The 12,590-nt window shown below is 40.7% G+C and overlaps 1 protein-coding gene across 12 annotated transcripts in view; it reads right to left on the reverse strand.

The window, feature by feature from the left end:
* Nucleotides 1-12,590, reverse strand: part of Arhgef11 (Rho guanine nucleotide exchange factor 11) — a 114,068-nt gene that overhangs the window by 79,522 nt on the left and 21,956 nt on the right. The gene's annotated exons all lie outside the window — the stretch shown is intronic.

The following is a 12,590-nucleotide window of genomic DNA, read 5'->3' on the forward strand; positions in this document are numbered from 1 at the left end:
AATTTATAACAAAAATGTTAAAAACTCTTAGACAGCAACAATAATTAAAAAAAAAAACCACACACAGTACATGTGTGCTTATAAATACTTTAAAAGACAAAATTTCTTATTAGTTTCCTATGACTTTCCAGGGAAATCAAGACAATAATGAGCTACTACTACCTTACATCCACTAGGATAGCTAGAACAAGAATATACATAGGTGTAAAAAACAAACCCGAACACTCAGAAGGTGCTGGTAGCAACATGCAGCTTTTCAAAAAGATACAGAGAGGCACTGTGTGGCGCAGCAGTCTACTCCTAAGGCTTGAATTCTACACTCACCTGAAATATTCAAGAATGTTTCCAACAACAGAACTTTATAAAGGCCTCAATGAAGAAACAACCCAAATGTCTGTTAAGAGATGAGCAAGTAATGTCATATTAACTGGCAGTTAAAAACACACTAAGAAAGGACAGAAGCTTCAACACAGATGCAGCTTTAAAACACCATGCTAGGCAAAAGAAGACAGACAGCACAAAGACTTGATGTTGCATGATTCCATGTTTGTGAAATATTCAGAAGAGGTAAACTCAGAAAGAGTGGCTAGGCAGCTAGGACTGAACCAAAAGGAGCAGTAAAGGGGAGACAATGACCTTTCCATCTGTGGCACTGAAAGAATTCTGAAACTTAGCAGTGGTAATGGCAAAACTGCGATCATTCTAATCCATCCCTTAACTGTCAAATCTGAATGAACTTTATGATGTGTGAAATGTATCTCAGTAAGGCTTTGGAAGGTCTTTCCTGGCACTCACAAACGGCTCCTACAACAGTTTCCTCATGTATCACACACAAGCCAGCTGCATGCCTATTTCTCTGTCTAGGTATTAATGTGTCCTCCATGTGGACTCTAGACAAAAAGGGAACTTAGCCCACAGCATTGTTAGATATTAAATTATTAAGTTATTTTAAGTAACATTGTCAAGTATTAAAAATATTTAGAATAATGTTATTTATTTTGATACAAAGTAATCATCACCATCACCTCCATTTTCACAATTTTTAGGTCATACATTGTGCTGGCTGGTTTTGTGTGTCAACTTGACACAGGCTGGAGTTATCACAGAGAAAAGAGCTTCAGTTGAGGAAATGCCTCCATGAGATCCAGCTGTGGGGCATTTTCTCAATTAGTGATCAAGGGGGGAGGGCCCCTTGTGGGTGGTGCCATCCCTGGGCTGGTAGTCTTGGGTTCTATAAGAGAGCAAGTCAGGGGAAGCAAACCAGCAAGAAACATCCTTCCTTGGCCTCTGCATCAACTCCTGCTTCCTGACCTGCTTAAGTTCCAGTCCTGACCTCCTTTGGTGATGAACAACAATTTGGAAGTGTAAGCTGAATAAACCCTTTCCTTCCCAACTTGCTTCTTGGTCATGACTTTTGTGCAGGAATAGAAACTCCGACTATGACATACATTTAACACAGTTTATTGACAGTTGAATGCATATGAAGAAGTGCTACAAGCCTGTGAAGGGAAAGGCAGATGAGACAGGACTCAGATTTCCCTTCCTTGGTACTGTCCTCTAGTCTTCCTCGTAGTCTTCCTTCCTGCACAGGCACATGGTGGTGGTGGTAACATGTAGCCATTTAGCTCTGGATATCAATAACAGACTACCTTCTTGGACTGAGGTTGGCCGCTCCATATTATGGAGACCTGTTCGGGTTTTTTTTTTTTTTTTTTTTTTTTTTTTTTTTTGTAGGGCTGAATTATATCTTCTTGCTATTACTGTACTGAAGTCTATTCCTAACCCCCTCTCCATATCTATATCCCAAAAGCCTTCTCTAGCAAGTGGAACTATTTCAAAAAACAAAGATTATATAATACTAATGATATAAATGTTTACATTTGCCCCTCTTCTCATTCTGTTTAGAAAAAAAAATCTGTGGATCTTGCGATCCATTTTGAATTCCTTAATTATACTTTCCTTTAACTCCTATGGCGTTCACTTCTAGAACTTACTGTGGATCTTGACACTGCTTACAAAGCTACTTTAAAACACAGACTTGTCTTTCCCAAGGTGATTTCCTTGTAAGATCATGCTTCCTAGAAGTGGGAACAGGAGAAGCAATGTCTGGTGCAGAGCCCCAATTCCTATGCCATGGATATGAAATGCCCAGGACAGGTCTAATTCCCATGGTCTTTGGCCTTATTAAATGGCCCCTTGAGACTTGGCCATTCTACTGTCCTGTCAGCCTATAGACAGAAAGTGAGACTGACAGGAGGATGTTCCTCCAGGTGGAGGCAATACTACAAAATTACCTGAATCAAGATTGAGTGGAAACCACCCTAATAAACACATCCTGAATCAAACATGCAAGCACACAGATTCAACGCCTCTTCACACATATTTAATCTTAGCATCCTGGCTTGCTGGCGACCCCACCATACTCTCTTGCTTCCTTCCAGACTCCAGTTGATTCTTGATTTCTTGTTTGTGGGCATTCTGATTCTTTTGCATGTGCAATTTTCTCATTGACTCGGTCCATCCAAAGAGCCCACCCGTGGGCCTTACAGTCACTTCTGGATTGTTACACTCAACTAGGGAGAATCCCACCACTGCACATTACAGCAGGCAGCTTCAAGGTCAGCAGCAGCGGTCAGACTTCAGGGCCCATGGTCCAGCTTCATCAGCCTTGACCAATTCTTCCACTGCTCTAAAACTTGATGGCTCTCAACTACCATTTTTAAGGCTCTAATAAGTATAAGGCACTCTTATTTTACCAAAATACTGGAGCCTTTGTACATTTTTCCAACTTCCTACCTCTCCCTCAAGCTTCTCACACTACATTCACACTCACCTAGTCTCCTTTAGTACAAACTCATCACCTCCCTGGGCTCTACCTACTCAGGCCACAAATTCAACCAAATCCTTTTAACCTGAGGGGAGAATATTTCCTTAACGGACCCAGTCCCTCTAGCTATTATCAGCCAATCTCCTGGCCTGCTTCTCATCTAGACTTCTGGAAAGTGTGGTGCCCATTTACCATCTGTTTTTCCTCCTCCTCCTGACTCCTCCAAGGGGTTTCAATTTGGCTTCTGATGAAATTATTCTCAATAAAATCATTAATAGCCAGCCCATCAACTGAAAAATTTGAATGATTTTATTTTCCAGATCTCACTTAGCTGGACCTCTCACTCTGCTGGACAATGCTGATGTCTTTTTCCGGGGATTTTGCTCTCAGTGGTCTTGGAAAACAAGCTGTTCTTGCTTTAGCCAACCTTACAATATTTCTCAGTGCTAAGATGGTTTCAGACTCCTCTGTGGAACTTGCTGGGGAACATCCTGTAGATACTTAAATCCAATGCACTGAAAAAGTCACTTCTCATTGCCCATCTGTCTCCCTTCTTGGCTGTCTTATGCCCACTCAGTTAAGTAGTAATTCTGCCAGTACAATAAAGGCATTTCTATTTACTTCTGTGTCTATTCTGGGAATTCCAGGGACTGCATGGTATAGCGGTCAAGAGCCAAGATTCCAAGGGTCTTTCCTGGCTGGCCTCTTCTTAAGTTGACACAAACTAGAGCTATCTGTGAAGATGAACCTCAACTGTAAGCACGCCTCCATCAGATTCACCTAGGGGCAAGTCTGTAGTCATTTTCTCAATTAAAGACTGATGTGAGTGGTGCCTCCCCCAGGAGGTCCTGAGTTATAAGAAAGCAGGTTGAACAAGCCAGTAAACGTCACTCCTTTATGGCTTCTGCTTCCAGGTTTCTGCCTTGAGTTCTGCGCTGACTTCTTTCACTGATGAACAGTGATGTGAAACTATAGGCTGATATAAATAAACCCTTTCCTTCCCAAGTTGCTTTTGGTCATGGAGTTTTATTGCTGCAATAGAAATCTAAGACAGAGCCAAAATGAAATCTGAAATCAAGTTCTACTACCTAGCAACTTCATGGCCTTGGGGAAGATGCCACATTTAATTACCATGGGCTGAATAGTTCCTTTTAGGGTTCTTAGGATCAAAGGAGCTACTCTATGCTTGTGAATGACCTTACTCCAGGGTTCAAGCCCAGCACCATAAAACCAGACCTGAATGTGTGAAGAAATACCATGTCCATATTCAAGACTGAATATTGCTAAAGGCAACTTTCTTCAAACTGATTACCAAATGTTATGGCTTCAACTTTTTGTTGTTTTTGTTTTTTGAGACATGGGTGTCTCTCTGTGTAGCCTTGGCTGTCCTGGAACTCATGCATAGAGCTCTGCCTGTCTGTCTCCCTCCTGAGTGCTGGGATTGAGGTGTGTGCCACCACACCCAGCACATCAGCATTTTTGATTTACTGTTTTGGATAGAAATTGGCAATCTGATTCTAAAACTTATATGAAAATGAAAACAAGGTAAAATAATCCAATCAATTCTGAAGGCAGAACAATGTTGGGAATGTTTTGTTACTTGTTCAAGGTGTACTTTACAGCTATAGCAACCATAAAAGCTTGTTACCTGGCACATGCCAATGGGACAGAGTAGACAGACTAAGTGTATCTGATAACTACTTCTGCATTGGTGCAATGCAGTCCAATGACAAAGAATCATCTTCCAACAAGCATACACCACACAGAGAACAGACCTCGGTGGTTCTCTCACACTGCACAAAGTTACCAAACCGCATCACAGCTAAAAAACAGAAACACAAAATATCTAGAAGAAAACATAGGAGAAAACCTTAAGACTTTTAAGTTATAGCGCTTAAGTACAAACTATTAAAAGAAAAAATTGATACACTGAATTTCATCAGAATTAAGAACCTTTGCTCTTCAAACATCATTATACAGTGTGCATATTGAATGACACATTTCAAAAGACAAAATGAAGAAGCAAGAATAACAGAAAACAGCGTCAAAGACATGACAAGCTACAATCCAAGGTGAACAGAGCAAAGACATCCAGCAGAAACTACCTAGAACACATAGCGTTACAACGCAGTAACTGGGCCAAAACCGCAATATATCAAATTTTAAAAATTGACAAGATGGCCGGGTAGTGGTGGCGCACGCCTGTAATCCCAGCACTCTGGGAGGCAGAGGCAGGAGGATTTCTGAGTTCGAGGCCAGCCTGATCTACAGAGTGAGTGCCAGGACAGCCAGGGCTACACAGAGAGACCCTGTCTCGAAAAAACCAAATCCAAAAAGCCAAAAAACAAAACAAAACAAAACAAAAATTGACAAAATGGCTAAGCAAGTAAAGGTGCTCCTCTTAAAACTTGAGTTGGGTCCTCAGAACCCAACTCAAAAAAAAAAAAAAAAAAGAAAAGAAAAGAAAAGAAAGAAAGAAGGATAGACTCTAACAATTGTCCTCTGACATCCATACATGTACACCCCATTACACAGAATAAATATTAAAGAGACTTTCTTTAGGCCAAGTGGTGGTACACACCTTTTATCCCAGCATTGGCAGACAGTGTGAGGTAGAGTTGAGTTCTGTGTGTTTGAAGCCATCCTGGTCTACACAGAGTTCTAGGATAGCCAAGGCTACATAGTGAGATCTTTCCTCTAAAATAAAAAAATAAAATAAAACTCTTTTTAAATGGACAAAAGACTTGAACATATGAAGAAAGATGAAAGAACGAGCATTGCTGGGATGGCTGGTTTGGTTGTCAACCTTACAGACCTGGGAAGAGGATGCTTCACCTGAGGAAGTGCCTCCATCAGACTGGCCTGTGAGCCCATCTGTGGGCATCTTGATTGCTAACTGATGGAAGAGGGTCTAGCCCACTGTGTGCAGTTCTGTGCCATCCCCAGGCAGGTGTGCTGGGCTGTGTAAGAAAGCTGGCTGAGCAGAGGACATAGCCAGGAAGTAGCACTGCTCTGTGGTTTCTACTTCAGCCTCTACCTTTGTGTCCCTCCATGATGGTCTATAATCTCTAAGTTAAACCCTTTCTTCTCCAAGTTGGTTTGGGTCTGTTTTATCACAGCAACAAAAAGAACACTAGGACAATAGCAAATAGACACATCACCACATCACTCACCACACTAAAATACAAGTGCACAGCTACTGCCCAGACCAACTGCATTAGATACATACCTAGGACACGATACAGCCATTCTCCTAAGAGCTGCACAAGGAAAAACTCAAAAAGCAAAATACATGCCTATACAAAGACCTGCACATGAATGTTCATAAAAGGCATATAGCAGCACAAACACACAAAAATTATCCACAAAATGGAATTCTAAACAATGTAAAGGAACACACACACTACTGATACATGACAACATGGACTAACTTCAAAATGACTGTGTTAAGTGAAGGGCATCAAACTGTAAAGGGTACATAGTGCTGGTTTCTAGAAGAGGCACTAGGAAACTTTTGAGAGGAATGTTGGTTATGCTATTTATGCTGATTTGGGAGATGGTGTCATATATGTACACATGAAACAAAATGCATCAAATTAGATTCTATAAATATATGCATGTATTTAATCAAATTTATCTTAATAAAGTGATTAAAAGAAAATAACAGCACTCCAGCACTCAATCTGTACTAGACATTATAAATTTTACTCTTCAAATTAGGAGATGTAGAAACACATTCTTTTTGCTGGTAATAAAAGTCATCTCATTTCAGAATGCTGCTAAATTATAAAATGAGGCAATTCCATTTGAATTTAAAATGGAAGAAAATCAGTAAGTACATATACTCTTGCATTTTATGTTTGAACGTGCATATGGTTATTTTCTTGATTAATGCATAGGCAAGTTCCAAATACACATAACGATGGAGAGGCAACGCAAATAATCAGGACTGATAATTTTTTAAATGCATTTTTATTGTCTTTGTTATACATTAGTATGTGGCTTACAAAAGATATGTTCTCAGGGATCTAACACTAAGATGACTGTTTACTAATTAAACGTGTGTGTGTGTGTGTGTGTGTGTGTGTGTGTATGTACAACTTTGGGGTGTTGGTGTTCTCCTTCCATCATCAAGATTGGCAGCAGGTGCTTTTACTTGCTTTACCATCTCACTGGTCCATGAAGTACATTTTAAAAACTGTACACCAAGGGCTAGAGAGGTGGCTCAGCAATTATGAACACTGGGAGGTCTTCCAGAGGATCAGAGTTTGAATCCTAGTACCCACATGGCAGCTTACAACTGTCTATAACTAATTTCTAGGGGACCTGACATCCCTTTCTGGCCTCTATAGGCCCTACGCACATAAACATACATCAGGCAAAACACCCATATACATAAAGAGTTAAAAACCTATATGCTACAATAGGAGCTCAGAAATAAATGGCAGAGATCAATTACAATGCTGAAATTGATGTTACATGTATATGCTGAAAATTCAAAGGAATTCATGTGTCTTCCAACAACATAGACATGGCTGAACATTTGCCCTGTATTCTCCATTGTCTCTTGCAAGCTGCCATAGAGAACTTTCTGGTCATCCAAGTGACTAAATCTCAATGTGAAATGTCTAACAGTCTGATCGTATACATATCTAAAAAGGTGGAGAAAGCAAAAGATTTTGAGATTCTTTCAGTAAACTCTCTGCAATTATAGTCTTTTGTAAAGCAGTTGCTATGGTGACAGAAGGGGGAAGGGATAAATACACAGTGCCAGGTAAAGAGTTGTTAAAGAGAAAGGCAATGGGATTTGAAGCAAGAGGAATGTATGTTCGGGCACCACAATGCTGAGCACCAAAAGGGAAGTGGAATCACACATATACCCTGCCTGCTAATGATCATGACTTAAAACAGACGTGTTGAAGGAGCACACAAACAACAACCAACATGCAATCCATCCTAACGGCCTCATCATGAGAGCTTTAAAAAGGTCCTCTCCTTCTCTGGGAGTTTCCAGTCCAGGATTGTACTGGTAGTGGTTTGTTTGCTTGTTTGTTTTTTAAAGGAAGCAGGCTGCATGCGGGAATGCAGGCCTTTGGTCCCAGCACTTGGGCGATAGAAGCAGATGAATCTCTGTTAGTTCAAGGCAAGCCTGGGCTACATAGGGACCCTGTCTCAAACAGCCTAAAGAAATGGAAACCAACAGTGAGTTACTTAGGTTAAGAGGGGAAAAGTCTACATTCCTGTTTCAGTTTGACATTATGTGGTCCGAGGCAAACTAACTAGTTTATGCTTCAATTTTACTGGAGGACTATAATCACAGGATTGTTGTAAGGACCAAATAAGTGCAAATATCCTCATTAATACAATAGTAAGTTGAATCTAGCAACATGGAAAATGAATCAGATATCATGGCAAAGGGGCAGAGAGCTAAGTATTGATACATGCTGGGATCTCAGGTCCCAGAGGCAGAGGCTGAAGTATCATCGTAACTTTGAGACCAACTTGGTCAAAGCCAGTTAGGTACTCACAGTAAGATATGATCTCAAAATAAAAACAAAAGGCAAATGATTTGAATAAAAAATATACAGAGGGCCAATATGCACATAAAAAGATATTCAACATCATTTACAGACATCTCAGTACACACATGGAGTAACTGCAGAAAAGCCCTGAGACAGATGCTGGGGAATCAGAGCCTCACAGACTACTCATAGAACGTAAGCTGGTACAACTTTTGAAAACATGTTTTGGAGGAGGGGGTGTATGTGTATGTATGTATATGTATTATATATGTGAGAGCACATTTGGGTGAGTCCTGAGGTTAACTTCAGGTCTTCCTGGATCTCACACGACCTTCTGTGTTGAGGCAGGGTCTCTCCTGGCACCGAGAGCTCACTATCTCACTGGCTCCGGACGTTTAAACTCTGTGTTTTACCAGTAAGGCAGCTGCTGTACCCTCCCGGCTTTTACATGGGTTCTGGGGATTTGAGTTCCAGTCCTCACATTTGCACATTAAGTACTTTACTTACTGAACTATCTCTTCAATCCTGAAAAACAGTGGACAGTACCTCAAAATGCTAAATATAGAGCTACCATATGATACAGCAATTTCCATCAAAGGTGTATACCCTAAAGAGGAAAACACAACTCCAAAAAATTATGCCTAAATACTCACAGTAATATTACTTACAATACATAATTCCAAAATATGTATCAACCAACAAATGGATAAAAACAAAAGGTAGTATTAAATATAAAACAGTATATTAATTGGCAATACGAAGGATGAAGCATGCTATAAAATAATGAACCTTCAAAAGAGCATGCTAAATGATATATTGTGTGATTCTTTCTATGTGAAATGCCTAAACAGGTAAATCATAGAAACAAAAGATAGATTAGTGGTTGGGTCTGTGTAAGTGTATAGTGGGTGACTGCTAATAGCTAACAGATTTCTTTTGGGGATGATGAACATGTCTGTAATTAGGTAACAATGAAAACTGCACACTCCCAATGGTGAATTTTGTGTGATGACATCTCACTAAAGCTGTTTTTATAAAAAGAACCTATGTTTAAAAATAAAAACAAAACAAAACCCCAACTCTAAAACTGCAAACTGTTGCACAAACATAAGGGATTATTATAACACAAAATAAATGGCTGTGGACTCTGACGTCATGAAGGTTAAATGAGGTAGCAATTAAACCAGCCAATTTACTGATCCTCAAAAAAAGGTTTGGGATAAGTTCGCTGATATGGGAAGGTCTTTGGCTACTTTGTGGGATTTTTTTTCCCCACTCTTCTCTGCTTCTTTTCTTCCACCCTTTCAATCCCCCAATACTAGACAGGAGAGGAGAAAGGAGAAAGCAGAAAGGAAAGAGATTCCTGAATAAAGTCGGGGGTCAGAAAGTGGGTAGTGCCGCCATCATTAGACTACTTCCTGCTGATTAGGGGTGTTGAGTTCTTTGGGACAAGTTTGATCTTTACCACCAGAGTATCTAATTTCTTCTTGTTTCTTCTTTGCATACGACTACTTAACAAACCATGACTAACAGCAACCAACAACAACCCACCCCACCTCTTAGGGTCCTAGCATTTATCTACCCTCTGAAAAGTTTCCAGAATTCCAAACATCAAACAATTGCAGAAACTGTCTGCAGCTGATAAAATCATGCCCCTGCTAGAGCATGAGGCAAATCAGTCAGCTGCTATGCACAATCTGAAGCAGTCCCATATTCCACACCTGGATTAAAATAAAGACATATTCTTATAATATTGATGTGTGTGTGTCTGTACGTGTGTGTGTGTGTGTGTGTGTGTGTGTGCGCGCGCGCGCGCGCGCGCGCTCACGCATTTTAAAGAAACCAAAATTTCAGAGTTATCATTACAGGAGGTGCTCAGTCTGCTAAGTATTTTAATTTAGGTACTTCATCTCTGACCAACAATATTGAAGGTTAAATACACAGGAGAAGGAAATAAAAACTGACTCCTTTCTGTGTCTGTGGCATAGTTAAATAGCGATTATTAGTTCAGTAATTAGGCCCATGACCCTTGTCTATTCCTAGTAAGAGAGGAATTTTGAGAAGATGTGTCAGATGTCACTTTCTGGCATCCTGTATGACTGCTCTTTTCATATTTTTTGACCACATACCTTGGCTTAAGCATGTAATTATCAGCATTTAATTCCTACAACCTCCCTCAAGTAAAGTCCCAGCACATCAACTTGGTACCAATAAACATTTCTATTTGAAGCCATTAACTGCCAAGTATGACTTCAAAGTATAATAGGAAAGGAGAGGAGGCTCTTTTTCTTTACCAACCCCCTGGATGAACATTCTTGGTGGGCCAAGGCCTTTAACCTGCCCTCTTGGAATGGACTCCAATCTTCTAGGCTCTAAGGCCTTCTTCCCAATTGGTTAGTCAAGTGCCGAGATCACTTACCTCCATTACCTTCTCCACGACAGGTAGAAGAGCACGGAATACACAACAGGGCCAGAGCAGATGCCAGGGAGATGCCAGGCTGCTTCGGATGGTAAGAAGGCTGGTCCAGGGAAAGGACCACTGACTGCAGCAGGGCTCATGCTGCCAGCAGGTGTTATCTCATCCCTTCCTCCACTGCACCCTTCCTGACATCTTTCGGACAAGAGTTTCTAGCCTGAGAGTTGGTAATCTTTCTGCCTTAGTTAATTAACTTACTTTCTAACCACACAGCTTGCATATGAAAGGCTCTCCAATAGGTGGAGGACAGATTAGGCGACCACACAGAAAGTAGCTCCCCAGTTAATCACAAGAACTGGAGGAAGGCATTCAAGGGAGGACAGGCTTGTATCAAAAGGAGGCTACTCTAAAAGAGTTGCTAGAAATAGTGCCCTGAGTAGCCAAAGAGAGGAAGAAATAGAAACCAAGGTCACCTGGAAAGCAATCCTTCCATCTGTACCTGTAAGCTCTTCCTCATAAGCAGACAGCGACAATAAAGTGCAGTAGTTAGGGATTGCCTTGAACAGCAAAGGTGCTGCATGGTAAGTGGTACTGCAATGATTATTAAGTGGGGTCTTATTCTTCACCTGGGTTACATCCTGATTTGGCAACAGCACCCTAATAAATGGTACCAGTGTCTACACTCTAGTAAAACACACCAATCATCTAATCACCAGAACAGAAATTAAATGAACCAGACCCTCCTCAAAGAAACCCCACAGGTGGGAGCTCCAGTCTAGAGTCAGAACCATCACTGATGGATATTATCAGTTTTGTACTTAGTACTCTGCTCAACTCAAGACAATGATAATGCTCCAAGCCACACAATCTTTGATATAAATATCAGAGCAGCATGGACAAGACCACAGGAAGAAACAAAGCTCAGAGTCTCAGATCATCGTAGAGGAGTGAGCACTACAACTGTGGAGGAAAGCAGTTCTTCACTGGGAGACTGGAAGGTAGCAGAAACCTGAGACCAGTCCTTTGGGGACTCTTCCATGTTCTGGGTAAGACCACCAACAAACTGGAAGGAAAACTAGACACCTTCTTCTGACTCCTTAGAGTCTAAGCACTAAGTTCACTCTGTAGTTTCAAGCTTCAGTGCTCATACACCCCAATTTAGTAAGAACTTATTAAGAACTAGAAGCTGGCTATGGGGACTCATGCTTGTAATCACAGTACTCAGGTCTGAGGAGGGAAGACTGTTTAAAGGTTGAGGTCAGCCTTGGCTACATAATGACTTTTGGGATGGCTTGGGATACAGTGAGACCTATTTCAAAAAAACCAACCAACAAATAAAACATATATCAGAAAGATTGTTAAAGCACTTTCCAAAATCAGCAAGTACTGGGCAAATAGATTTCCCTTTACCTGTGAATATCTTTATGGAAGAATGCAGTTTGGGAGAACAAAGGAATATGATATATAGACTTCCTCAATGTGTAGGACTGATTCTACTAGTGTAAGGGATCAGTCTGAAGATCTATGAAAACTTTTAACCAAGACAAAGTCATCAACACTGAGGTTCTTGGAAAAAACAACTAGAAATTTCAGCGTCTACTTCAGGCAGCTGTCTGTTAGCACTTGAACACAGAGCCCGGGGCTTGAACGATTCGATGCTTCACCTGTTCTTGCAGAGGGCCTGGGGTTTGTTCACATCACACACATGGCTGATAACAACTGCTTTTAATTCCATGCTGGCACTAGGAACTCAAATGGTACACAGACAGAGAAGCAAGTAAAATGTATACAAAATTTTATACACATAAAATAAAAATAATCTTTA

This window comes from Apodemus sylvaticus, chromosome 4 (genome assembly GCF_947179515.1).
Source record: "Apodemus sylvaticus chromosome 4, mApoSyl1.1, whole genome shotgun sequence".
Classification (NCBI taxonomy): Eukaryota; Metazoa; Chordata; class Mammalia; order Rodentia; family Muridae; genus Apodemus; species Apodemus sylvaticus.